General features: G+C 37.2%; 1 pseudogene; it reads left to right on the top strand.

Annotated features, from left to right (window-relative positions):
- The first annotated feature begins 291 nt into the window (after positions 1-291).
- LOC118711431 lies at positions 292-3,706 on the top strand (annotated as a pseudogene).
- The last annotated feature ends 6,600 nt before the right edge of the window (positions 3,707-10,306 follow it).

Genomic DNA, 10,306 nt, shown 5'->3' with positions numbered 1-10,306 from the left:
GAAGAAATCTGCTTTCAGGATATAACATGGTCAATTTGTTTTTATGATGAATTAAATAGGCTCTTAGCACCAAAAACGTTCAGGCATCATCCAGATGTTGCCAAAGTTGAAGGAGCACATGGAACTGGTCACACGGAGGCTTCTGTTAATCGAATGCACAATCTGGAAAGAAGATGCATTTTTTTTTTTTTCAAGGTCTGGAAATTTTAATAGTATCTGGCAGCTCCTTCATTTTCAAGATAATCCTGTCACTGTTTCTGGTTATATGCAGGGGTGGGGGTCGGGTACCGAATGCAAGAATCTGGTGGCTTGCTGAAACTGGGTGGAGATGCTGTCATGTTGGCGCCTGAAGCGTGAGCACAAATAAGCTTCAGAGGAATAAACCTGTGAGTGTGCTACTTTTGGTCACGGAAGGACCTAAGTGGTGCGGGTGTGATGAAAGAGGGGAGGGAGAAAGAAAAAGAGAACGAGAAAATGAGTTCTGTGGACACAAAAGCAATTGGCTCATTCAGTCAGACTTTCACTTCTAAGTACTGGTTTGATCAGGTCCTTCATCCTTAGCCAAATAACTCCCCAAGGACCTATTAACTCATTGTTTTATCCTTTAAAGATGCGCCATCAAAGCAACCATTTTTAAAGTCACAAAACCATCCTCTGAGCCAGCCTGGGCTTGGTCTGGAAGGGTTGGTAAACGGACTACATTGTTGTTCTGACTTGGCCAGGGCTGTGTCCTGTCTCTCCTGCCACCAGCCACTGGTAGCGGAGAAGTAGACTGTCACCAAATATTCCTTGTCCATGCTCTGAGAAAGAAAAAACCAAACCAAACCAAAACAATAACACACTCCTGAGCACATGAGTTTTCAGCATCATTTTCTTTGAACTGAGAGGTTCCCTTGATTCCTCTTCACAGAACAAGCAGAAGCGAAATAAAGAGGCTACTTCCAGATGGGTTTAACTCCATGATCATTTTGATCATGGTGTTAGCCCCTTCAAAGTCATCCTGTGTTTTAACCTTTTGAAACCTATTTATAAAAGACATGGAAGTATTTTGCCTGTAGAAGAGTCGGCACACGGCACTTCCCATGTCTAACATTTCCAACAAGCCCTGCTCTCGCAGCAACCTTGTGTCCGCGGACCTTCTGAGATTTTCACCTACAAGCAGGCATGTCTAAGGGAGCAGAGAGAGCAATAATTATAATCACCTCCAGTCAAAGAAACCCCAAGGGCTCCCTGAAGTCCTCTCTGTGTTTTAGGAGGTTACACGTTAAAAAAACAGCGAAGGCCCTAGCAGTTTGGCTCAGTGGATAGAGGGTCTGAGAAGGCTAAAAAGGGCTAATTCCAATGTAACCCTTTTATTTGGGGGATAGTGATTTGATTCCATGCCAGGAAGCTCAGTGTACATTCTGGATAACCTATAATTAAGTTGCTACCTCCTTCCCAGATATTGGTCTTGCAGAACTTGTTGCTGTGAACAGTGCGCTGCCCAGGAGGGAGGGTTATTAACGCTGGTGCCAGGCCAGACCATCAGATATGGCCTGGAGACCCCCAACACCTAGGGGCCTTCTTGCAAGGCCCTCGAAAAGGACCGGAAGCATAATCCATATTTGCGGAACAAAGACCACAAGGAGATATAAAGAAAAGCCCCATGCCTGTTCCTTCACTCAGATTTAGAAAGTTATTCCCTGAGTCCGCTGGTGTATTAAACAATGTCCCTCCTCTTCTTTAAAAGCATCACTTGGTTTTTCTTTGGTCTTCTGGTCAAGGGCACTCACCTCGGTTGCAGGCTCCTTGCCAGCCTGGGTTGGAGGTACTGGGCACGTGCAGGAGGCAACCAATCAATGTGTTTCTCTCACATCCCTCTCTCTCTCTCTCTCTCTCTCTCTCTCTCTCTCTCTCTCTCTCTCTCTCTCCCTTCCACTCTCTCTAAAAATCAATGGAAAAATATCTTGGGTGAGGATTAAAAACAAACAAACAAACAAATAAATAATTTAAAAAATAGCAAAGAACTTCTTAGTTTAACCTAGACAAGACAACAGTCCACTTCCACTTTAGAGTTGGACATCTTAATTTGTAATGGCTCCTCTGACTGAAAACTGCAAGGGAAGGAAGAAAGGAAGGAAGGAAGGAAGGAAGGAAGGAAGGAAGGAAGGAAGGAAGGAAGGAAGGAAGGAAGGAAGGAAGGAAGGAAGGGAAAGAGAAAGAGAAAGAGAAAGGGAGGGAAGGAGGGAAAGAGGGAGGGAAGAAAAAAGGATGAGAGAGACCAAGAACAGATTTATCAAAGATCACAGTACTACTAAATGGCAGAGCTGAGGCCAAATCAGACTCTCTTACCACAACTTCATTCTTTTCACATTTTCAGATATATTTATCAGTTCTCACTCTCTCTATAATGCTCCCATTGCTCTCATATACATTTATTCTGAGGAGACAATGCTCCACTGTTTGGAAGACTTGGGAAAGTCATGTGACTCTACACACAGCTAGTGTTCTTGTTCTTTACAGTATTACTGAGATAATACATATTTTCTAATTATTGGCTTATTGCTTATGCCCATCTCCAACTTGCTCCACTAGACTGTTCGCTTCACATAGGGAGCAGTCTGGTTTGTTTGCTACTGTATTCTAGTTGGTATAAAGGAGTTGCTCAATATATACATTTTGAATGAATAAACGTAAGATAAATGAATAAATAATTTTCATAGTTGTTTTTTAGGAATTCTTCTTTACTCAATATTTATTGCTGATATTTTTCCCAGTTTCACATTTGACATATTTTTATGGTATTTTAAATGGAGCAGTAATTACTTTTTCTGCAATTATTTCTCTCATTTTCTTGGTAAATTCACTTGCCTGAAAAGCCCTTAGTGACCCAAACAGGTTTAGACATACCTATGTTTTCTTGAAATATTTTATGATACAATTTTTGCCTTTAATCCTTTAGTATATCTGGAATTAGTATATCATTGCTTCTGTGACTTACTAGTGATCTAAACAGATTATTTTCTAAAGAAAAAATTATCTGTGTATTATGTATTTAATAGGATTATTGACTAATTTTTATCTACCTCGATCTTTCTATTCATAGATGATTCCAGGTTATTTGCTCCATTTCATGTGTCCTTAGGATACTCTTTTACTTATTACAACTTTAAGAGATGGACTGGGAATGTGGCAAGTCCTTCTGTCTATGAAAGTCAGCATCAGCTGGACCTACTTCCTGAATGCTGGGAGACTCTTCTGTTATTTAAGGATGTAAAACCAAACCAAACCAAACCAAACCTGGAGACCTGAGAAAAAAAGGCTATGGAAGGAGCCCTTGATGCTTCATTAATAAACTCTACAGTGATCCATTTTATATACCTCTGGCAGCAAACAAAGCAGTTCTCCTCTATAAACTGGGAAAAATGAAGATGAGGACTCCATTGAAATGATTTCTGGCCTTTCCCCAAATGATATCTTTCAGAGGCTTTGAAACAATTGGTATCTCAGCAAATGGCAGACATTCAATTCTAAATGTTTACATTGAAAATGGAGAAAATAAATTAAGAAGACCTAATATTTCAGATAAAAAGTTTCTCTGAAAAATCTTCCTGAATAACAAATTACAGAAGTAAAAAAGATATACCAACTATCCTCACAAGAGGAAAATACTGGGAAATTGTAGCATGGTATCATTTGTAGAATGTAAACAAAAAATGTTTTGTGAAATGACAAACACTCAAAAATTTCAGCATATAAAAATTATTACAGTTTTACGATGTGGTTAATAATGCTTTTTTTTTAATTGAAATCATATGTTTCTTCTTAATTTTAAGGCTAATTCTAGAATTATGATAGCAAAGTTCTAAAATGATACTATGGAGACTTTGATGTGGGGAGGGGGAAGGAGGGACTGGGTGGAAGAAGGTAAGGGATTAGCAGAAGAACATATATCCATATAAATGGTTACTTGGTGAAGGTGTTGTCTGCCAGATTTCTCCACTGTTAATTTATAATTTCCCCTTGTAATGTTAGCATCCATTAGTGGATCTTGATTGCAACAGTTATTACTGTGGTGCCCTGGTTGCCATTTCCCTCACTCCTTCTACTTTTACTGATTACAATTCTTCTCTAAAAAGGAATTGTCTCTATCCAGGCAGGTGTGGTACACAGGTGTGGTACACAAGGTCAAGCCTTGTCCTTGCACCAAAGGGTCACAAGTTTGATTCCTGGTCAACAGCATGTAACTAGGTTGCAGGTTCAATTCTCCTCCCAGTCAAAGCATGTGCAGGAGGCAACCAATGGCTATCTTTCTCACATATCAATGTTTTTCTCCTTCTCCCCTCCCTTCCACTGTTTCTAAAAAAATCAAAAGAAAAAATATCCTCGTGTGAGGGTTAATAACAACAACAAAAATTGTCTCATCTCTCCCATTTATTGATACTATTATTTATTTATGACAGTAAGGGCTCACGGATATTTACTATAATATTGGATTACAAGCCATATATATTTAAATTTTGTTTCTAATTTTATTCCAGCTTCTGATGCTGGGACTTCCTCTAGGTTGGCTCCTTGGCTCCTTGTCATGCCTTCATCTTTTTGAGCATGTCCTTACTCTCTGATACCACAGGTACTCCACATTCATCTTATCTTTTTTCATGACCTAGCCCTGGAATTTACCATTTATCCAAAGAAAGATATAGCTAATTCTTAATTGTTTAACATTTGCTAAATAGTTTACAGATTATAATTTATTTTATTATTTTAATTTTATTATTTTATTTTTTAAAATCCTCACAGGAGGATATTTTTCCATTGATTTTTAGGAAGAGTGAAAGAGAGAGGGAAAGACAGAGAAAAACATTGATGTGAGAGAAACACATTGATTGGTTGCCTCCTGCATGAGCCTCGATCAGGGCCCCGGCCAGGGAGGAACCTGCAACCAAGTACTGGAATCGAACCCAGGTGCCCTTGACTGGAATCGAACCCAAGACCCGTTGGTCCACAGACCTATGCTCTATACACTGAACCAAACAAGCTAGGGCTCTTTTTTTCTTTTATTTTTTTTTATTTGCAATATTATTTAGGCTAACAGAAATGCTAATTAACTTAGGATGACAGGGATAAATAGTTTGGGAGCCAAAAAGAATACCAATTTTCATAATGTCTTTACATGCCTATTTTAAAAACTTGTTTTATTTAATGACAACTTTGGTAAAATCTAACAATGCTTAAAGATTATTTATAATACCAGTGATCTAAGTTGCCAATTTCTATGAACAATCGTAAGAATATTCACTGCACAATTTTCTGAGATGTTAATGGCGCAAGGTTTAGTGTTAAACTGACATACTTGCTTATTCTCTCCTTTGTTTGTCTCCTGAGAGATGTGTGACTGATCATACAGATAACAGCATGAAAAGGGTTGTTGGGTGGAGAACCCAAGTTGGGTTCAACAACCAAGCCATTTTTTCATGAACATTTTGGTTGAGAACCTAACTGTTTGAGATGGGAGATGTTCAAGAACGTAAGTTAGACTGCACCGGTCTGTGTCTCAAGCCCTGAAAACCAGAAGTACTGATGATCGGAGGCAGGAGAAAATAGGTGTGTCTGTTCAAACAAAGATAGTGAATTGGCCCATCCTCTGCCTTTTTGTCTTATTCAGGCCCTCAACAGATTGGATGATCTTCTTTAGTAGTAAGCCATTTCTAATGCTAATCTCTGTTGGACACACCATCACAAAAATAATATTTTATCAATATCTGGAAATCCCTTAGCCTAGTTAAGTTGGCATAAGCATAACAGTTAGAGACTAATGGAATGAATGTATTTTGAGAACCTGTCATCTGAGAATGTGTGACATCCAAAGAAGGAAAGAATAGATTCTAAAGTTTAGAAAGTAGAACTTCTAAAAGTTAGTGAAAAGTTTGTATTACTCTATAACATTAAGTTTTGAAAGAAAATATAACTTTAGAAGGTTGGAAAGTTCTCAAAAGATGTAATTATGACTGTATAATCCTATAGATTGAATTGTATGAAGCTACAGAAGGCATGCTTATCAAATATGTAGATGACATGAAGCCTGGCAAGAGAACGAACACATTGTATGTCAGAACCAGAATTGAAATAACAAAAAAATCTTGTCAGTCTGTAGCAATGGGATGAATCTCTAAAAAAGGTAGAAGTATAGGGATTAACATAAGATCCCACATTGGATCCAAAAATCCAACTGCCCAATGAAATTGGAAGTAATGTAGGTAACATAGCACCATGTGATAAAATGACTGTCAAATTTTAATAAACCAAAAAGTTAAAGAGGTACTGTATTATAATCGAATAATAGAAATGCTAAACATTTCAAAAAGTTTTTTCTACCATTATCTGTCAGTCAGGTCTTATAAGGTAATTGTCTAGTTTTGTATCTGTTATAGGAAAGGGATCATAAAAAAGCAAACAAACTGTGCTTTTGCTCTTCACTTCTATTGCTAAATAGTAATAAAGCATAGTTTAAAGTATGGGGTGGTTGCTTTGAAAAAGAGACAACTCCAAATTAAGGGTGAGGAGGGAATAATAGTCCCCCTCCCCCAGCTATTTTATTGAGTTATGAGTCAAATATGTTAGTTTTATTCTAATAGGGTTGAAAGAGTAGGACTAGAATCAGGGAGGAGAAGTCACAGGAAGATAAATTCCAGCTCAATATAAAGAAATTGCAGTCAAAGTTTTCCAAAATTCAGAGGGGCTGCTTGAAGAGTAGGTTCCCCACAATGAAAACATTTGAAGGCAAGTTAAACCAGAATTTGATAGATAATGTTGTAAAACTTGTTCAAACATTGAAAGAAAATGTAGGTCAGATTACCTTACAGTTTTTGATACTATGTCTTAAAACCATTGTGAGAAATAATTACTATATCAGACTTACTTTAATTCATTCTTTACAGGGACAGTATTCATTTGCCAGACAGTATGTCTATGTCATGGTAATAACAAACTGTATTATATCAACATGAGAAACCTTCCTAGAAAAGAATTAAAAACATTACCTTTCAGGGAATTTTGGAAGATTTACTTAGTCTTATTATAGCTCTTACTGTTGTTGATACTTATAAAAATGAAAACATTGAATTTATTAGGATCCGGCTCCTCAGAAGACCTGACTAAAATCTTGCTATCTAATTATAAAGGCAAAGAGGCTGACTAGATGGCAAATATCCTCTCCTCATATTGTAATAGTAAATGATTCTCTGACATGCCAAATCCTCCTTTCAGAATCCCCAGCACTGCCCCTTCTATCAAACTATCAAAAGTTCCCAGCTGTGAACTTCCCAGTTGCCAGTGTGCACTGAGGCACCCCAGGCCTTCCAAGCATTTCCTTACTAGTACAGCCCAGGAAAGACTTTGTTGGCATTCTTAGATCTATAAATCTTTTTTCACCTTTGAAATACACTTAGTTCTTCTCTGAGTTAGCACTTTAATCTCTTTCTTTCTACTCTACTTGTTTCACTCTATTGCTCTTCACTTCTATTGCTAAAAAAAAAACAAAAAAAAAAACCTTTTACATTCCAAGATAATATATAGAACTTTTTTTTTTCTGTCCAAGATCAAAAGAAAAATAAGAAAGAAAAAGGTTAGAGAAAGAGGAAAGAGATGCTTTGAATGTTGGTTCAGGATCTTTCAGGAAAAGACTAAATTAAGCTATCTCAGAAAGTACTGATGAGATATTAGAGACACATTATACAGACTGTATGTAGGAAAAGTGAGATTGGGGAAATAACATATTTAGATGAAAGAAGAGAGAAACATTTTAAGAGATTGTCTTTGTGAGTTTGTATATTTTCTTTTAACCAATGTGATGGTTAATTTCATGTGTTAACTTAGCGAGTCCATGGTACATAGTTTTTGGTCAAACACCAGTCTAAATGTTGCTATGAAGGTATTATTAAAGATATAATTAGCATTTAAATCAGTAGACTATGCGTAAGGCAGATCGCTCTTTACAATGTGATTGGATCTCAGCAGTAAGATTATAAAAGCCTTTAGAGGTCCTCCCAGGTAGGGGGCATCCTGCCTTCAGGCTCAACACTGCAGCATTAACCTTCCTTGGGTCTTCAGACTGCTGGTTTCCTCTGTAGATTTCAGACTTGCCTATCTCCAAAACCACATAGGCTATTTTATAAAATAAACTTTTACCTTCATAGAGAGATAGAAAAATTGAAAAAAAACATAGAGGTACAGGTAAATATATCTCCAGAGATTATATATATATATATATATATATATATATATATATATATATATATATATATATATATATGTTTATATTTATTCTATTTGTTATTACTCTGAGAACCATTAATAGCAATGAATTTCTTTAATCTCTTGTCCTACTCATTACATTTTCCCCTTTTATTTTTAACCTTGAAATTTACCTTCTTCTGGGGTAAAACTTAGTATTCTTCTTTCCAAATTTTCTGTATCAAGCCACTTCTGCCTCTCTTTTCACTTCACAATGATATTTGTGTGACAATATCAGAAAATCTGTATTTAACATATTTTGATAAACCATTAACTCATGGATATGTATATCTTCCTTTCAAAAAATGGAAATTATGATAACTTCATGAAAAACTCAACCTGGATTTATTGTAAGGATCATTAGGAACAATATATATGAAACAGCTTTTTAGCCTAAAACTATATCCCATTTTTCTTCCTGCCTTTCTAAAAATATTTTAAATATATATATATATTTTTATTAATTTCAGAGAGGAAAGGAGAGGGAAAGAGAGATAGAAACATAAACAATGTGAGAATAATTGCAGGCCCCACACCAGGGATTGGACCCATAATCTTGATCTGAGCCCTGATCCAGAATCAAACAATTATCTCCTGGTTCATAGATCGACACTCAGCCATGCTGGCCAGCCCTTTCTTCATTTTCAAACTCAAATGTATGCCACCTACCTCATCAAAGAACTCTTCTAGAGTATAGGATACAGATCAATTCAGTAAAATCCAACATATATTCTCTGTGATAATCCTTTTACTATAGAAGCTCACAAACTGTTAGAGGGAGAGTCATGTAATTATATAACTCCAGGACAGCTAGGTCTGAGAAAGTTGCTCTAAGAGATTAATAAGCAATGGACAGGCTACAGGAGTGTAAAATAAAAACATTTTAATGTTTTCTAGAGAAATTTGAATGGATTTTTGAAGAAGGCAGAATGTGTTGGCCTCAATGGAGAATAAGGAATCAATAACAAATGTTTAAGGAAAGGACATAGTAAACAATTATAATAGTAACTATCATTAACTTATCTTTTATAATGTTTGCCTCTAGGATGCTTATACATACAGTGTGTGAGATGTTGTATTAAGACTTTACACACATTATCTCATTAAGTTGTAACTCTCAATTAATAGACCCATGTTATAGGTGCAGAAACTGAGGCCTTGAAAGGTAAGTAAATGGCCCAAGGTCACATACTTAAAGAGGCAGAGTAAATACTTGAATTCAGAGCATCTAATTCCAAAGGCCAAGTTCTCAAGTGTCATATATCGATGCCTCTTATATCAAGAAGATTGAAAGAATTGGTAGAGTGACAAGATGGCTGCAGAGAAGCTGGAGGCTGCATGTACTTGCTCCCAGCCACAGACTGGATTTACAGCTAAAATACAGAGCAATCAATGTGAATACCTGATTGACATGTAGCTGACCTGAAATATATATAGGGAGAACCAAAAAAGTCAGACAATGCTGGTAAGAGGAGTGGAGACATGGAAAGCAGGAGTGGTGGCTGAGAGGCCAGAGGAATATCATGGCTGAGGCTGCCAAACTCCCTCCTTCTGGGACGGTGGAGTCCCAATCCCAAGCAGGAATCTCCAACCCAGAGCAACAGAGACAGGAAGAAGAAGAGCCCTGGGAGCATTGGACAGAGGGAATCAGGGGGATACTGTTTGTCCAGGAGACTGGATCACACCTTCCCATGAAGGAGTACCCCTATTTTCAGCAGACCAGCTTGAGAAGTTCACTCTGGACTCCAACTGCTGGAGATGCTGTGCGACTGTGTTTGGCTCTAGTGGAGGGGTCTGCAAGCTGCACCTAGCAGTTGTCCGGAGGGACCTGCTATGTAGAGACTCAGTCAAACTGTGGCTTAGGGTGAAACGAGTGGTCTCTGCTACCTTGAAAAGGGAGGCAAGAACATACATGGATTAAAATTAGTCTCTTTGATAAATGGTTTTGGGAAAATTGAACAGTTACATGAAAAAGAAAGAAAGAAAGAAAGAAAGAAAGAAAGAAAGAAAGAAAGAAAGAAAGAAAGAAAGA

The sequence above is a fragment of the Pipistrellus kuhlii genome, unplaced genomic scaffold (assembly GCF_014108245.1).
Source record: "Pipistrellus kuhlii isolate mPipKuh1 unplaced genomic scaffold, mPipKuh1.p scaffold_m20_p_10, whole genome shotgun sequence".
NCBI classification, from domain to species: domain Eukaryota; kingdom Metazoa; phylum Chordata; class Mammalia; order Chiroptera; family Vespertilionidae; genus Pipistrellus; species Pipistrellus kuhlii.
Note: the sequence above shows the minus strand (reverse complement) of the source record. Positions and strands in the feature narration are given on the sequence as shown.